Below are 19,214 nucleotides of genomic sequence, written 5' to 3' on the forward strand. Positions count from 1 at the left end.
CAGTAAGAGCTGAGATATGACCTGATGCATAAATTATCATCAAACCCTTATATTCATGTCTGTTGCCTCATTACAAACATATACATGCGTCTGTTGCCTCATTACAAACATATTGAACAAATTTCACAATATACACGTTAAACTAACAAAAGTTATATTTAAACAGACCTTATGCCGCTTCAGAGTGAGGTATTTATGAGGTATTTCTTTGAAGAAATCCAGTACTTTTGCTACTAAGAAATATGAATATATGTTTATTTTGTCTGGGATAATAAGCATGTCTATATCATTGTTATGTTCAGCACACTGGAGCTATTTTCATTTTTTAAGGTCATTTCAGCTGATACAGTACAGACAAACTGCTGACTTAAAGCTATTTAAATCTTAAATCAGGGTTTTAGGCACAGCAGCAGTCTATTATGCACACTTGCATCCAAATTTGACTGATTGACAGCCACTACGAACAATACCACAGCATACAATGCCTGAATTAAACATGCACTTAACATCTGGCTTGACAAGCACAACTAAAACACATCACAACAATATATAGGAAGGCTTAATCGCTTCCAAAGAATGACAGTATGTGAGAAGTTATTAAATGTAACCCACAATTAAATTTTTTACAGCAACTACAGTCAGCAGGCAGTCTGAAACACCTTGAACAAAACGAGAACAGCTCAAGAATGCTGATTTTTAACAATGGCCCAGACGTGCTATTATTCCAGCAAGACAGAATAAATATCTTTCAGCTTTCAGGCTATTAAATGTGCGTTGGAAAACTAGACTCTTTAACACAGTCTGCTGTCGGACACGTTCATTGTCTCCAAATGAAAGCCCTTTTTATTTTCTCTTTTTTTTTACCCCTTTTCCTTTCGTGGATAAGGAAACAGTGTTGTATGCATTCCAATGAAGACATCTATTGGCCTACATCAGTGGTCAACAAACTTGTTCCTGGAGGTCCGGTGTCCTGCAGATTTTAGCTCCAACCCTAATAAAACACACCTGAACAAGCTAATCAAGGTCTTACTAGGTATACTTGAAACATCCAGGCAGTTGTGTTGAGGCAAGTTGGAGCTAAACTCTGCAGGGACACCGGCCCTCCAGGACCGAGACTGGTGACCCCTGGCTTACATATTTAACTTCATTTCTTAAATGCAAAAATTAGTTTCAAAACTACTTCTAAATTTAGTTCTTATTTCCAGCAAATGAATAAATGAACAATAATAACAAAGTGTGGTCAAAAAACTGAGTTATATCCAAACTCACGTCCTGTTCTTATGCCCCATATGGTCCAAACCCCACAGGTGGACAAATCTAAGCTTGTTTTTAATACAAACAAATATAAATATGCATATAATAAATACTAATTCTACTAATAATAACATTTTACAAATGCAAATTGTCATGAATAAACCGAATAAGCCCCCCAAGATAAAGGCATAAAGGTAATGTTTTTTTATATTTATGTAGAAAATAATAATGTTTGTAATATTTTAATCCTTTAATTATTTTTTTCATTTGTAAAGATATTTGCGTATTGCTGTACACCCTGTGTGTATTAAGGAATGTATAAGCATTTAAGGCACACAACTAACGTGCTCTGCACTGGACTTCAAACCTGCTTTCAGCTGGTCTATTGCAAAGTTTATTTTAAAACCTCAAAATAGATACTCACGAACAATGCACCTTAACACACATCCTTTCTTGCCCGTAACACCCATGAATCAACAAAGCAGCGCAAATAGATTTGCTATTTAAACAGCGTGGCGGAAAACAGGAAAATTAGTGTTGCGCTGGTCTGAAAATAGCTACACATCACGCCGAATACATCTTGTGCCTTTTTGCGCGGGGTGTATGATAGAGCCCATTATGTTTGAGAGATACGCTTGTCATTTGTCATTGACAACATTATTAGACCATTTTTTTCACTGGTAAAATCAGACAGTTGTTATTATCAGATGTAACTGTTGTATTCAATATTATATAGGCTCAAGTAGTTATAGTGACACTAACCGTACGTTCACACCGAAAGCGGCGAGAGCGTCCAAGGTCGCTCTGGCCGCCCTGGCGACAACGCTGTCTGCCTTCAGCTCCGGCGGCGAGAGCGTCAAAACTCGCTACATTGATCTCGTACTTAAAGGAGCCGTTGCAGCATATCAGTTACATTCCTGCATAAAACATGTTTCTAGCGTGAAAATGTTGCGCACTTCTTATCAAATTCATACAACAATGGAAGATCAAGTTGCATGTGGTGTGGCTTTGCTCTATTTATCCAATATGTGTCCATATGTCTGAAATATCCTGAAGCAGCTATACTGTTTTGTACTGTCACATCGCGTGAGATTCCCTCTTTTTTAAGATAAATTTATATAACATGAATGAACATCAGTAACTTATTTAATGTATGTTCCTGTTAGAAAACATTGTAAATAATTGGAAATCCGGTGACCGCAATAATCAAACCCTTGGGAACAACTGTGGTCGGAACCAAAGTTCACAGGTCTGTGTTCCCTGAACTGCTATCAAGCGTTGGACGTCTTTATTCTGATTGCTTGCCGCCGAACCGCGTCATAGCTCATTACCATAAAGTTGACTTCATTTCAACTCTCCTCGACGCTCACGCCGGCGAAGACGCGCCGCGCTGCTCCTCGCCGCTTATCGTCGCCTATCGCCGCCGACTCTCATTGAAAATGAATGACTTCCAGCTACTTTGACGCTCTCGCCGCTTTCGGTGTGAACGTACGGTAATAAACATATGTTTTCATTCACAACACTTTGTGTTCACTATGAAAGAAAAAAACAAATCAAATGCTTGTAATCATAACTCTAAAATATATGCGATATGATCGTTTAATGATGTGCGGGCTTTGTTTCACTTTCACTGGCGAGTGCGCTCATGTCATAGTTGCCGTCACTTTCAGGAAAAAAACATGCATGCAAATCATACTTCCCGCGCAGCTCCCAAACGATCGGTCTCTGCAATAAACTGAAGGTCTTGTACAACTTTATTACCTGTTATTCACAGCCTATGCAGGTTCTGTTCACTAATAGACAACATGGGCATGCATGTTTGCGTCCTCTCAGTAGTAATCAAACAGTGAGTCAGCTCATGTGTTATTTCGTGGCTGCGAATACAACATTACATTAAGACAGAAATTACATTTATTTACCTTATAAATACAGTATATGACACTTTTAGTATTATTTGGAGGTGTCCATGTTGCTTAACAACGAATATAAAACAACGTGAAGACTTGGGCGACCGCCTTTATGCTTCTCCCAATCTTGAAAATATAATTGGTTAAATTGTAGTGATGCTGGATTAGGATCGTGTGGGGGAGCTGAATCGAGATTGTGATCTTTTTTCGATTAATCGTGCAGCTCTAGTATTTAAATATAAAACTAAAAGGTGCCAGTATGGACTCATACATCATGAGAAAGAACCATCCCAGTGTCCGCTTTTAGTACTTTTATATCAGAGAGTGTGCGTTGTTCATACTTTTTTTCGAACCACACCAGAATTTATTTGGAATTATATCAAGACTCATCTTTTCTGTAGTCTTGCTCCGCTTGTTTGAAGCCCTTCGCAGTTTATACGGCAGCATTCACACTTATTCAACTGAAGCGCTCTAACTGAGCAGCCACGCCAGAGTTAGGTTTAATCAAACCAAACCTGCCAAGTGTGAACACACCATTTGTGACAGTGGACTGACCCTGAATGTTCTAGTAAGTTCAGTTGAGTTCAAAGCAGTTATGATGAGTCTGTCTGTGTGTGTGCGTGTGTGTTGAGAGAGAAAGTGTCACCGAACAGCGCGCTCTCAGCCCGTCCTCTCACTCCACCCGTCCATCCGTCACAGGCATGATCTTTAGCTTCATTAGCATGAGAATGGGGAATGATGAGATAGCTCGCATCAAATGCCAGCCGCCCGGGAGACGGCAGAGAAGCGCTACCCGCCCCTGATACACACACACACACACACACACACACACACACACACACACACACACACACACACACACACACAGAGACTCCATTTAAAGAAATAGCTGAGCATTTGCCACACACACACACACACACCACATAGGCTCTTTCATCACAGCTCCTCAAGGAGCATCTGCCAGATATCTTTAAACTGGTTTGGACTCTGTCATCTTAAGTCACTGCAACTGGTTCAAACCTTCACACTGCTAACATTCACTGCTGCTCTGCTGACTTCTTCAAAGTATGCATAAAATTTAGTATAAATAGTGGATGTTTAAAATATGTATTTTTAATAAGGAATGTTTTATAGTCACAAATTAAATGAATATAGTGTGTATTAATGTAAACATCATAATACAGTACATTCATGTTGCTTTATATGTTTAGTTATATTATGCTGTATATACATACATGTCGCCACAGGGGAATGAACCACCAACTTATCCAGCATACGCCTCACCCAGCCGATGCCCTTCTAGCTGCAATCCTTTATTGGGAAACACACACACACACACACAAACACAAACACAAACACACAGTATACATTACCGGCCACTTTATTAGGTACACCTGTCCAACTGAGTGTTAACATAATTTTCTGATCAGCCAATCACATGGACCACACTCTGGCATGGTTGTTTGTGCTAGACAGTCTGGTCTGAGTGTTTCAGAAACTGCTGATCTACTGGGATTTCCACGCACAATTATCTTTATGGATTTACAGAAAATTGTCCAAAAAAGAGAAAATATCCAGTGAGGGACAGTTCTGCAGGCACAAATGCCTTGTTTATGCCAGAGGTCAGAGGAGAATAGCCAGACTGGTTCCAACTGATAGAAATGCAACAGTAACTCAATTAAGCACTCGTTACAAGTGAGGTATGCAAAAGAGCATCTCTGAACATATAACACATCCAACCTTGAGGGTGCCAATCCTGTCAGCTAAGAACAGGAAACTGAGGCTACAATTTGCAAAGGCTCAACAAAATTGGACAATAAAAGATTGGAAAAACGTTGCCTGGTCTGATGAGTCTCGATGTCTGCTGCTACATTCCGATGGTACGGTCAGAATTTGGCGTCAACAACATGAAAGCATGGATCTATCCTGCCTTGTATCAATGGTTCAGGCTGGTGGTGGTGTGGTATTGGTGTGGGGTATATTTTCTTGGCACATTTTGGACCCATTAGTACCAATTGAGCATCATGTCAACACCACAGCCTACCCGAGTATTGTTGCTGACCATGTCCATCCCTTTATGACCACAGAGTACCTTCTTGTACCTTCTGATTTCTACTTTCAGTAGGTTATTGAACATGACAATGAGTTCACAGTACTCAAATGTCATGCACAGTCCCCAGAACTCAACCCAATAGAGCACCGTTGGGATGTGGTGGAACAGGAGATTCATGGATGTGCAGCCGACAAATCTGCAGCAACTGCGTGATGCCATCACGTCAATATGGAGCAAAATCTCTGAGGAATATTTCCAGTACCTTGTTGAATCTATGCCATGAAGGATTAAAGCAGTTCTGAAGGTAAAAGGTGGTTCAACCCAGTACTAGTAGGGTGTACCTAATAAAGTGGCCGGTAAGGGTATATATTATAAAGTATTATTCTTTTTCCTTTTATATACAGATTTCAAATAGCAAAATTTTAATTGATATACAATAGCAAAAAAAAAAACATAGACATTCAATGCATATTTTATTTTTATATTTTACAAACTTATAAATATATGTAAATTAAATATTGCTTCAAATATATGTTTTTAATTATTACTGACAGCATCGATTATATCTGAATGTATATTGATGGGGGGGGAAAAATAACTTCATTAATTTACTTATTACACTATTCCAAACCTGTATGACATCCTATATGGAAACCAAAAAGAAATTTGCATAAGATTAAAATTAATTAACTAATTCATTTTATTTTTGGCTTAGTACCTTTATTAATCAAGAATTACCACAGCGGAATGAAACACCAACTTATTCAGCATATGTTTTACACAGAGGGTGCCCCTTCCAGCCGCAACCTAACACTAAGAAGATTAAAATTATATAAGGTCATATCTTTAATAATATACAAACAAAGAGTAAGGTGACCCTACTGAAGCCATTCCTGTGTTCCATTTACTTTCATTTGTTTTAGGGATGTTTTAAAAATAGATTAGGGCTGTAACGATACACCAAACCCACGATTCGGTTCGTATCACGATTTTTGACCCACGATTCGATTCATATCACGATTTTTTATTTTATTTTTTTCGTGTGGGGTGGGGAAAAAAAAGTTTTTTAAAACTATTTTTAATTAAATAACATTTGAAAAATCTTTATAAACTAAACATCAAAGAACAATATTAACTATGCAAATTATTAACAATATAAATAGCCATATATAAAATAAATAAACAGCCAAAGCTATATCACTTATGTTTTCTTTGTAACAAAATACTGTTGAAAAACCAAACAGAACTAAACTCCATTGTTTAGATGGTTCAAGCATGTTGAAAATTCTTTTTCAATCAAGTTCTCTTACAAAGAAAAAGTAGGCTAAATTAAATAGCTAGGGATGCTCATTTCGTTAATTTTGCTAACCGACAATCGGTTATTACCGTTAACTGGTCAGATTACTATTAATTTTATATTAAACAAATTGACGTGTCTATTTTGTGTCTGACACATTAAATATTGCATTTTAAAATACTGATTTATTTTTATATATTAATAGCGGAACAGAACAACAGAACATCTTCACGCACCTGCAGTGTTTAGCACAGAAGAGCAGAATAATCTAAATAAAATGAATAAAATAAATAGGACTGCCCTAAATTATTTTCACTTAAATAATTAATTTATATTACAAAACGAAAATACTGACTGATTCTTTTTAATAGCCGGCATAGGCTTTTTTTTCCAATCATATGTTTTTTTCTTCCGTCAAATAAAAATAGCTAACTTCCTCAAATTGCCCGCTCCACGGAAAATATGCATTTGTTTAATGCCCCGCTGCTATTATTATAATCACAAAACCTTTACATTTTTAATAGAAATCATTATTTTAAAGATTATGTCCTGATATAGCCTATATGCTTTCCTCTCTCTCCCTCGCGGTTCAAGTGCGCGCTGCGTGATGAAAAGACAACAACAACGCGCGCGCATAAGTAGACTTTTTGTAAAGTTTGTTTAAATATGATATTGCATTAATCTGTGTACATGCTTTAAGCTGTAAAATAAAAAGTAAAGCCTGTTTGTTGCGTTTATTACGCAGATCCAGGTCAACATAAGCGCTGGTTTAGTATCAACAGGTTTGTATCAAACAGCCATATTCTTCTTCCATTTTGCTTCTTTAGCAAATGTGTCTGTAGGCACGGGTTATACGTTATCGTCCCGCAAATTAAGTATGCCTTGCAGTTAAACAAGTGGCCGAAAACGAGGTGCACCACACTGCCTTTATATGTTGACAAGGAAAAAAGAAGAGGCGCGGTCCTCTTATGACACGACTGAATCAGCTGGGTATCGATTGTGCAAAAGTGTAATTGTAATTATTAATAGGCCTACTATTGTGATATTCAAGATTTTTGTATATTCATACAGCTCTGGATAACTTAAAACAGCGATTAGACCTTCAGAGCGGCGTTAATGCGCCCTGCAAAGCGAAACGGCTATAAACTCCAGCAAGATAGAGTGATTATATGCAGAGCCATATACCTTTATCTCTAAATAAAGTATATATAACTATAGAAACTGTGTTTATTTTAACTGAAAGCTTCGTCGTGTTTTCTGACCTCACGCACCTGTTACTCAGCACTCTCAAAGGTTCAAACAGAAAGCGCACAGCACGGTTACAGAAAAGTTTGGCTGTTACCTGACATCTGGTGAACGCCCATCCCTTCTGCGCAGCCACATTAACAGTGTGAGCAAACCATCGTTTATGCGCTGAAAATCCGGCCGCTTTGACAGCATTGGCAATGTTTCTGGCGTTGTCGGTTGTCAAGCGGGGTTAAGTTGGTTTTGTTTTTGATATTCTTGACACATTCAGACGGCCCCTTACTAAGAGCTCCGTGCGAGCTCTCCCGGCTAAATATTGCGAGGGCTTAAACGGAGCAGTGCTTGTAATGTCGAACGAAAAAAAAAGAGTTAATTAGCTCAACTTTTGCAGGCACGCGTGACGTTATTGGAAAGGTATCACGGGGTGGGTGTGTCGCGATTCTCCCTTATCACACCGCGACACAGGATCGTAGATCTGAGTGTCGCGATTTCGATTTTATATCGTGTATCGTTACAGCACTAAAATAGATAGTTTAGCCAAAACTCTTCCTTTATATTTAGCTCAATGAAAATAACATATCTTTGATATCATCTTGAAGATGATAAATAACAACAGTATTTTCATTTTGAACATGAGTTGCTGAACTGAAGTGGAACTGATTATAATGTGTGAGCTATATCCATGGAAATGTTCAGTGACTGAGTTTAACAGCACTCTTGCATCATCTTCTGCAACAAATGCGAAATGTGCTCTGCATGAATGTCGGTCTATGTGTGTGTGTGTCTGAGTCATGCACAGATGACATTAACATTTATATATGGACTGTAGACAAGATAACACAACAATCTACCTTCAGTATTATCATACAATAAGTGTAAGACGCCTGCAGAATACAGAATGAGAGAAGAAGAGAGACGAGGCGAGAGAGAAGCTGAGGCAAATTAATCATTTCATGACTTTCACAGGATGTAGAGATTGCTCACTGTTTTCTTGAAAACACCCTCATTAGTATCTTTCCTCCAAATTAGGCAGCAGACATAAGCTAAAACGGTGCAATCTAGTAGTCTGCCGAATTATGGGTAATAAGGTTATGCCACTCTTTTTTAAGGGATCATGTTAATTCTTTTATTTTAGCGATCACTGCATCTTATAGAACATTGACAATGACTTTAACAAATGAAATGAAAATTCTGTTCTTATTTGCTTCCCTTTATATGTTAAATTAAAAGTCATTTTCCCCATGTGTGTGTGGATGTGGAACACAAAAGGAGATAGCACTATACAACATACTACAATGTCTAACAAATGAGTGTCTCCTATAAAGTGAAAGGAGGCCAGACGATATACAAACACAGGATAGTTTGTCGACGATGCAAGTTAAAGATAATAATGTTGTAAATAATGTGCCGTTTCTTGCATAGACTCTTTTCACTTCATATAACCTCAATGTATCATCAGGAACTAAGAGTATTAAAGGGACAGTTCACACAAAAATGAAAATGTACTCACTATTTACTCAAATCTTTATGGAGTTTCTTTGTTCTGTTGAGCACAAATGAAGATGTTTTAAGGAAAGCTGAAAATCTGTAACCATTGACTTCCATAGTGTTTCTTTTGTAGTGTTCAGCAGTGTTTGGAACCAGTAATGGCAGAGTAAATAATGACAGACTTTTCAATTGTGCATAAACCTCTTTAATATAGTTTTGCCAGTAGCCATTGAGTTTTTTTTTACTCTCGAAGTCTTTTCTAATGAAGAAATAGTCACCTACATCTTGGTTTTCCCAAGGATCAATATAATAACAGCAGATTATCAGTTTTGGGCGAGCTACATCATGTTTAAATGAATGGACAAGGTTGAGAAAGAAAATATGTGTATCAGTATATTGGATCCGTGCATTTTCTCATATGCTGCGTTTACTCCAGACACGGATGAAGCGTCAAGCGCAATAATTTACATGTTCAGTCAATGCAAAAATGCGAATAGACATCCTGTGGCGTGATTCACTTGAATTAAGTGGCATGAGTTGAGCGTTTAGCCCATTTGACACGCTTAACGCGCGAATCGCTTAACTTGAAAAATTAGAACTTCATCAGACATTCGCTCCTTGTAAACCAACCAGGAGCTTTCTCTTGTTGGGGCGTGATTATTATGTAGCACCTGTTGTTGGTGTCCTGAGGGAAAATTCTCTTGCTAACACCGGACAACAGTTCATCAAACTAGGCTGGGTTTAGTCTGAATCAGCTGAAAGCCTCCATCATCCAGGTATAGTTTCTGGAGGAGTTGATGAACTAACAGAGCTGGGATCTAGTAGACTTCGACATGGCGCTGAACAAATCTACGCTGTTTTTCAGCCTTCCAAAAGCACATAAACACAGCTAATCTCTCAATAAAAGCCATGAGAAGCCCTGCCCATGATGCAAATCCGTGTTTATTGTGAAGTGAATTTGATGTGCAAATGAAGCAAGTAAACAAAAAATGTACACATGAATAGCGTGATTTATCCACGCGTGGCGCATCTGGTGTGAACACAGCATCACAGAAAATCAGAAAATGCTCGACTAAATAATGTTTCTAACTTTAATAAGGCTTAAATTGTAATATGCAATCAAATGTACTAATATTAAAAGTAATAGAATGTAAAATATCACTGCAGACTATACGTGTTGTATTTTTTATACAACACTCTATCGCATCTAATTTGTATACTGAATCTTGTGATCTAATGAACCATTAATACAAGCACAAAAAGTTCATTAAGCAACTTATTTAATTGACAAAGTTGAACAAAGATTTTTTTTTTTTTTGAGCCCACAAAAGTGATTTTGGAGCTTTGTAAAATTACATTTGAACAGCTGAAGTCACATGCAATGCCTTGACAATTTGTTTGGTTCTTTTTGGACTTTGAATGTCTTGTGATCATTGTCGTCTATAGAGGATGAGAGAGCTCTCGGATTTCATTTAAAATGTGTAAATTTGTGTTCCAAAGATGGATGAATGAAGGTCTAAGGGATTAAAATGAATTGAGAGAGAGAGTACTTCACCAGAGTTTGTATTTTTGAGTGAACTAACCCTTTAAATGAATGCAAATCTTATGGAATTTGAATGACATTAAGTTTTTTTGTAGGGGGGTTAAGGCTTTAAACTTTGAAGCATTTCCATGGACATGTTCCTTAATTAATTCGCAAATAGACTAGTTTGAAATTCATTTCAAGCAGATAAATGCAGAAAAGGCACCTCTGACACAAAGTTTATTAACTTACAGCAATTTTAATAACAATTTTCATAACATTTTGTGAGGCCTAATTGCAGCTCTGGTTTAAAATATCATTTAAAACACACATTTAGCTTTCTGTTTCTCATTTGGCAACTGCTAGAGTATGCAAATAAGGTCCGCAAACAAACCCTTAAGATGAAAGGACAAATCTTTTATAAGGGACCGTTATTCTGTTTCAAATCCTTCCACCTCCTCTATCTGTAATTAGGGAGGCAGAGGAAGATGATATTTACTGTAATTGGCTTCTCAAACATCTTAATTAGCAGAAATCCAGTAAAATGCAACTCATTAAGAAATTCTTTGCCATGTGATACATCAGTAGGTTATTTCCTTGGTAACTTGACGGAAAGCGAGGAAAGTTGCAGGAGCCGCTTACATAAGAGTGTTCACCCACTTCCTTTAAATCACACTGAGTTTTCTCTGAGAAACAGATGTATGTAATATGGACACAGCTGTTGAGGTCCATCTCCAGTTGTGCTCCCTCCTCCTAATGACCTCCATATGTCTATCGCACACACACATACTGTATATACACACACTCTCTTTTATATATAGTTTACGAGGACTCTACATAGTCGTACAGTATTCAATACTGTAAAAAACCTGTTTATTGCATAGCCTTACCATAATAAAAAAGTTTTTGATTTCATTCATTTATTTATTCATTTTCCTTTGGCCTGGTCCCTTATTTATCAGTGGTCGCCACAGTGGAATGAACCACCAACAACCATTCCGGCATATGTTTTATGCAAACAGTATTGGGAAACACCCATACACTCTCACATTCATATACATTCACACATTATGGTCAATTTAGTTCATCCAATTCACCTATAGTGTATGTTTTTGGACTGTGAGGAAAACCGAAGCGCCCAGAGGAAACCCACACCAACACGGGAAAAACTTCACACAGAGATGCCAACTGGCCCAGCTGGGACTCGAACCAGCGACCTTTATGCTGTGAGGCAACAGTGCTAACCAAAAAACAAACTGTATAAATGCTATGGTAAAAATCGGTAATCCATTTAACAGTGTGCTTTCTTAATACATGGAACGTATTTACAGTAAATAACCATAATTTTGTGTTACCAGAATTCTCTGCATTACATTTTTATGCCTTTTTTTTGTTGACATTTCTGTTTTTTTTTTTTTTTTTCTACTGAGTTGTGCACATTAGAGTTTTGTTACATCAAATGTTGATAAATAACGTTACATCCATAATGGTTTTTAATAGTCATGTGAATAACACTTCTATATGTTAGTGTGCTTCTCTGCTTGTGGGAAAAGTAATTTGCTATGAGCTTTGGTTCATCATATGGCTTTCTCATCCACACCTGCTTATTCTTCTGTTTTTGTCTGTGTAACAAAGTCAAATCATGTACAGTATATGTTATCACTTCAAAACTTTGATTTATGACAAAAAATACAGTCATTTACTGAAATTTGTTTTATGTTTCTACCATTTTTTTACCGATTAAACGGAAGGCTGCAAAGAGCATGAGTCACCTGACATCACAAGTGAGTGAGTGACACGAACAGCCAAAAACATTTAGATACCTAAGCTTAAAGGCTTCTCAACTTTGCGTTTCTGTTGCACGGAACGAAACTGCTGCAACTAAACAAAGTTATACCACCTGTGCGCTAGTTTAAAGTTACAATCTTATACACCAAAGCTGATACGCACACGCATTGGATTAACTATAGCAGCGAGCCATTCACATATCACATATTTTCAGCGTGCAAGTTCATTTTTTCCAATGTAAGAATATTTCCCCAATATGTGTGCGCAAGCGGAGCGATGCACTCTCGCCTTCCAGACACACCAAGTAGAAAACATCTCAAAACGCATAACGGTGAGAGTTGTGCATGGCTTTCAGTGCAATGTAAACAAAAGATATGTTAGATGAATTATTACAAATTATTAAAATGATTATGTATGTATGCAGATGATAACAACCGTTCATTTAAATAACTAATATAAAGCTTAATTTTACATTAGACGTGATAACCGTGAAACCTTGATTATTCTTCAGGCAATATCGTACAACCACAATCTACAATTGTTGCATCCCTAATTGTTATGCAATTTAAAACATAAGATATGAATGTTTCTGAATGTAGAAGAAGCCTACTTCAGCAAGGCTCTGCTTTTGCTGCTTTGAAATACAACATTTGAATATTTGTAAAATAAAAGCCTATTGTACAATGCACTGATATTATGTAGTTTGAAATTACAATATATTAACATTTCAATGTAGAAAAATACAATGTGGGTGTCTTAAGGAGCAAAAATCCAACATTTGGGCTCTTATATGCTGCTGTGTCATCACTCATATTGCAAGTCATATCTCTTCGGCCCCTAATTTGGGATGCTTTTCATAAACTGGCCCCCATGACAAACTAATGAAATAACCCTTCCATACGTCATGACTTAACAAGCAGATAGAAGGTCATCATCATGGTAATACACATGACACTAAAGTAATGCAATAAACATTATACTGAATATATCCAAAAAAATGCTGGGTTCCACACAATCAATTTGTGTTGAGACAACATGAAGGAATTAGTTAACTCGTGAGTTTTAACAAATTTAAGTGGCTGGAACATAAAACAATAGGGATGTAACAATATTGTAAATACCGTCATACCGCAATAGTAATTTTTTTCAATATTACCGTAGGCGCATGACTCAATAAAACTATTTTTCTGAGAAAAGTTTGCTTAGGCGAATGAAGCGAACGGGAGGTAGCGGGAACTACAATTCCTATCAGCCCAGGCGTGGCCATCATCCTTTGCAGTCTGTTGTCACTACAGATCCAGTAATGCGGAAATGGAGTGTGTTGCTAGTAGCGGGGAAGAAAAAGAGCTGGAAATGATCGAACCTAAAGCAGGTTTTAAATGGGATGTGTGGAAGCATTTCGGTTTCTTTCTAAAAAGATACGAAAAAGTAGAAAAGGTGACAGACAAAGAAAAAAACAGTATGCAGGCACTGCCAGACTGCGGTGAAATACAAGTCGGGGAATATGACTAAAAACAGTCATGGGGACTGCAGAACACAGCACACTTGTTAGATTAATGCAGACATTGACTTGTACCGCAAAGAGACCTCTATCTCACTTATTGCTTGTCCTCTCAAGTGGTGGAAAGACAATGCACAACGTTACCCACTGCTGTCAACCTTGGCTAAATCATATCTCTCTGTCCCAGAAACCTCAGTCCCAAATGAGAGGGTTTTTTTTTTCTGTTGCAGGGGACATGTCCAGAGATCCCAGCTTTTACCAGATCACATAGTTATATGATAATTTTCCTTAAAAAATCCATCTCTATCTAAGTGATTGAGTGATTAAATGTTGAATGTGATTAGTTTTGAACAATACTAAATTAAAACTTTATATTTTTATATGGTTTAATAGTTTTTGTTATTAAAATTGAAAAATTGAAGTTCCTGTTTCAAAACCTACAGATAGATGGCTAATTTGTATGTCATCGATATGTTCAGTGCTAAGGTAAATTAACACTTTTGGCACTTTTTTCGAGTCTTTTCATTAGTTTTTTCCTGTAAATTATTCAATAAATACCGTACCGTGCCATTCATCCTGAGGTATTATCGTACCGTGAAGTTCTGATACCTTTACATCCCTATAAAACAATTAAGTTGTCTCCAAAAAATCCCTTAAGAATTGTGTTGTTATGGCTTATTTTAAATATGTATTTTGAACAAACAGCACATATACTTTTTTGAGCATTTGTACAGTTTTTAGTGATTAAATCAACAACATTTATTACACTGTGTGTCATACCCATGACATTCTACACATTTATGTCCTGATATGTCACAAGAACATGCGCACACACACACACACACACACACACACCGAAAATAACACGGAACATCAAGTATGTCCCCTGATGAGTGTAGTCTCCTGGGGCCAGAGGTTCACACACACATACGCACACACATATACACACACACAGGTGTCTAAATGTGCCTGCGGTGGTGACTCAGTTGCTCTTATTCTATCAGATCTCCTCCTGAGCCATATGGGAGTTGTACGTGAATGTACCTAATTACCATATAAAAGCAGGTCAAGTGTCCAGTATCCCAGAACATTGACCCCTTTTAGTGTCGCCTTGATGTCTTAACTCACAGGCTGCCTTGAAAGCTCACTGACTGCTGTTGAACTTGATGTTTTTCACTCATAATAAGCGCTGCACGAGCGGTAATAGCCTGAACGTGTTTTGTAAGTTGTTGTCGAGGGGCAATATTAATTAGAGATAAAGTTTGGGGACAGCCCCCTGGGCCCTTGGTATGCTGCTTAAATTGCACATACACACAAAGAGATCTTCAGTCTAATGCGTCAGTAATTTGTTCAATGCTCGAGGGGGGATTCTGATGCTGCAGGAACACCATATAAACACTGGAGAAACAGCGAGAGCCCACGTGGCTTCATCTCCAGAGAGATGTTAAACCGCAAGCTCAGTGCGACAAACAGTTTTTCACTTTGATTCATTGCAGTCTGAAGAATTTTGTGCTGTGACAGAGTCCACCTCATTTTGGGAAATAGTAAGACCAAATCAACAAATGCAGCTTATTTGGGTTATAGAAAAAGAGCAGAGCAGTCAGGTTTTAACTGTGTTTAGTCCAACGCAATGTCACGTCAATTTGTAACTTTTTTATTTAATCTCTAATTTGCATAAGTTTATACGATCTCATTTATAGAATATGCCACTAAACTGACAAAACATAAAACAGTTACTTTTCCTCTTGAGATCAGGGGTGCGTTTCTGAAAACCATCATTAGCCAACTAAAGTCGCAAGTTCCGTCAATACAAACATAGTTTGTTGATTTGCCGTTTCCCTAATCCACCATTCAAGCAAACATTCGCAAACTGCATTGCAAACTTGTACGCTTACAACTACACCTCTAGAGCTGTAGTTAGAAGCATAGTTCCTGGCTGTGTTCTATCACCAGTTATCCCTCCTATGCCCTATTTGTTTAGAACATTCCAACATTTAAACATAGAATGATTGAAAAAAAAGCATTAAAGTAATTTCTCTTAGTTGTAATTTCCTTTCAAAGTTTTTTTTACCATTCAGTTTTAGCAATCTTCATATTGACAATTGTGTTCCCTTCGTAGTGCACTTTGAAAACATTTATGCCATTTTTTATGCAGCCGAAAGCTATGGTTGACCTATTATTTACATGTGGAATTTACGCTATATCTCCAAAGCTTGTGAAAACAAAAAATAGCATACGTTAATGCTTTTAATTCATAGTAGGTTATTTATTAAGTATCTGTACTGTATATGACATGGGCCTGTTGGTTAGAACATTTCTGCAGAGGTTTGCATGTCAAATTGTAAAAGTAGACTTTTCAAAAAAATAAAAAATAAATAAACAACATCCAACTTAATAATAATCATCATATTAAAGTAGAATTTTTTTCCATTTTCTAATAAATAATAAATATATAAATTTCTTTTTTAATAAATAGCCTCATTATTTATTTATATAATTTATATATGATATTAGAATGCATGTTAGCTTTTGTAAGTGATTTTATGTTTTAGAATAGAATATGTAATGTTCTCAAAAATATTTGTAAAGGAAACACAGACTCTGTATGTGCCATTTACATATATTTAAATTAATATGGAAAACGAGTGCATGTTTTTACCAAAACTAATATTGGATTTTTTTTAGTGCGTGATTTTTCTCTAAAGAAGTTGTTACTCCACCCCATCTAGAGCGTCATTATGGGCATTTTACATCATAACTAATATGGTTTAAACGATGGATCTGTAATAAAGAAACTGCGGTTTTTGGGAAACACTCGTCATTACATCGTTCTTTTCCCAAACGATGCATGGTACTATGATAGTTTAGCTGCAAGTTACATCATTGTTTGAAAAACGCACCCTAGGCTGATTTAATCACATTGAGCCTATAATGATTTGATGGTAAATTGACTTATTCATTCATTCATTCATTTTCTTGTCGGTTTAGTCCCTTTATCAATCCGGGGTCGTCACAGCGGAATGAACCGCCAACTTATCCAGCAAGTTTTTAGCGGATGCCCTTTAAGCCGCAACCCAACTCTGGGAAACATTCACACACATATTCACACACACACTCATACACTACGGACAATTTAGCCAACCCAATTCACCTGTACCACATGTCTTTGGACTGTGGGGGAAACCGGAGCACCCGGAGGACGCAGGGAGAACATGCAAACTCCACACAGAAACGCCAACTGAGCCAAGGTTCGAACCTGCGACCCAGCGACCTTCTTGCTGTGAGGCGACAGCACTACCTACTGCGCCACTGCCTCGCCCTAAATTGACTTATAGTGTAGCTCAATTAGAATAAAAAATAAACAACAATTGAATAATTTATCTATTTTGATTAATTTCAAACGAATAATCCAAAAGAGAAAATGATCTCGTGGTGGAAATGCAAAGTTTAGATAAAATCTGAATTTATGAATACAGTATTCAAGTATCTTCTGGAGCAGGGATTATTTTTGAAGAATTTACGAAAAACATTGTTTTATTTGAATACAAGTTTCTGGTACATAGCTGACATGTAAACAACATTTATTAACTTATCACAACACAAAAAACAAAAAAGCAGCTAAAATAGCTTTCCTCGTGCATGCCAAGTATGTGAAAGTAGTCATTTCTCATTAAAGAAAAATGTAAATAAATAATTCAAAATAAAATAATTAAATACCACTTTAAAAATCTGTTGTTTTCTGTTTGTTCAAACAACTTATTTAAATGAGCTGAAACAACACTCTTTTTGGAGAGACAACTTAATTATTGTGTGTTCAATCCAACAAAATTTGGAAAAAGTAATAAGTTTAATTAATTCCTTTATGTTGTCCCATCCCAAATTGATTGTGTGTAGCCTACCATTTTTTACAGTACAGCTTTGATGAAAAAAACAGCAGTCTTGTAAAACTGTAGAGTAAGTGATATCAATGTATATTACCTGATCCATCAGTTTAGGTCACTTCGACCCAAAAACACACATGAAGTTTTTGCACTAAAAGAAAAGGCAGCATTTAAAGTATTTATACCTCCCTCAAAGGTTTAAATTACATAGTAACAAAGCAATTACAAAAAAAAATTCATTTGTACTGAGGTTTATAGAGCTCAAATATGTTTCTGGGTCAGAGTGACATAAAATGACAGAGCTTGTTAACATAAAACTGCAGTTATTACATTGACACACCAAATAGTTTCTCAAAAAAGTCGAAAACCCTTCCTCTAGATGAAATTTATTCAAATGTTGTCAGTTACATGTTAAAGTATGGGTAAGCAATTCTTTCCAGAAGCATTTTTATCTCTATTATATAAGCTACAGTGCTTAATTTTAATGGGGTCGAAAATGTACGTATTTGCTCCCCTGGGTTTGAAGTGAATTAGCAATTTCTCCTCAACCTTCTTTTTAACTTTCTGTATGAAATGTCAAACAGACACTGGTGCTTCAGTCAAACCTCCACTAGTTTTTCCTCCATTTCTTGGGTCCAAATAAACCAAAAGTAAGCACTTTCAACTTCTCCCCCAACCTCCCGCTGGCCTGCAGGAACAAACACAAGTGAATGCTGCTCTCGCATTGGCTGTAAGTGACACACGGCATGATGTGAATCACTGACAGCTCTAGATAATTAGCACGCCAAATATCTCACAGGCATCGGCGATTGGTGATTCTCTCAGATTGCGTCTTTGATAGTTTAAAGCATGTTTTTCAACTTCTAAGGTCTCTGACTTGTGTGATTGTCACTCATGTGCACGAGCACCAATTTGCCTGTGTTTTCAGGCATTTGTCAGTGATTTCTCAAAACCTGTCGGCGAGTCAAAATCATGCAGTCTGAACTCACCATTAGGGCGTCGCTGTATGAAGTGAACAGCAGACGGGGGAGGAGGGCGGTTGAGGAGGGGAAAACTGGTAAAATGAGGTGCCGGATCAGATTTCAGAGGTGCCAAATCCAGCGTGTTCTGGCTAGGCATGGGACGATAACTGTTTTCAAGGTATACTGCAGTTTGGAAAAGTCAAGGTTTTAAAACTGCAAAAATTTTATGCTATACCATTCCTAAGGTATGTGTAAGATTATTTATTTACATTTTTATATGTTTTTGAAACGAATGAAGACAGCAGAAGTCAATGAT

At 37.0% G+C, this 19,214-nt stretch overlaps 1 protein-coding gene across 20 annotated transcripts in view; it reads right to left on the reverse strand.

Moving 5' to 3' along the window:
* Window positions 1-19,214, reverse strand: part of celf4 (CUGBP, Elav-like family member 4) — a 257,804-nt gene that overhangs the window by 223,971 nt on the left and 14,619 nt on the right. For 9 of the 20 annotated variants that reach the window (XM_073934461.1, XM_073934453.1, XM_073934449.1 and 6 more), the window contains exon 2: window positions 4,397-4,472. The exons of 5 other annotated variants lie outside the window; for them this stretch is intronic. The gene's annotated coding sequence lies outside the window, so the exon portion shown is untranslated. Of the gene's footprint in view, window positions 1-3,807; window positions 3,961-4,396; window positions 4,473-19,214 lie in introns of all 20 variants that reach the window. 6 more of the 20 variants (XM_073934468.1, XM_073934455.1, XM_073934466.1 and 3 more) reach the window with 1 other exon arrangement.

Source organism: Danio rerio, chromosome 21 (assembly GCF_049306965.1).
Source record: "Danio rerio strain Tuebingen ecotype United States chromosome 21, GRCz12tu, whole genome shotgun sequence".
In the NCBI taxonomy this organism is placed as follows: Eukaryota; Metazoa; Chordata; class Actinopteri; order Cypriniformes; family Danionidae; genus Danio; species Danio rerio.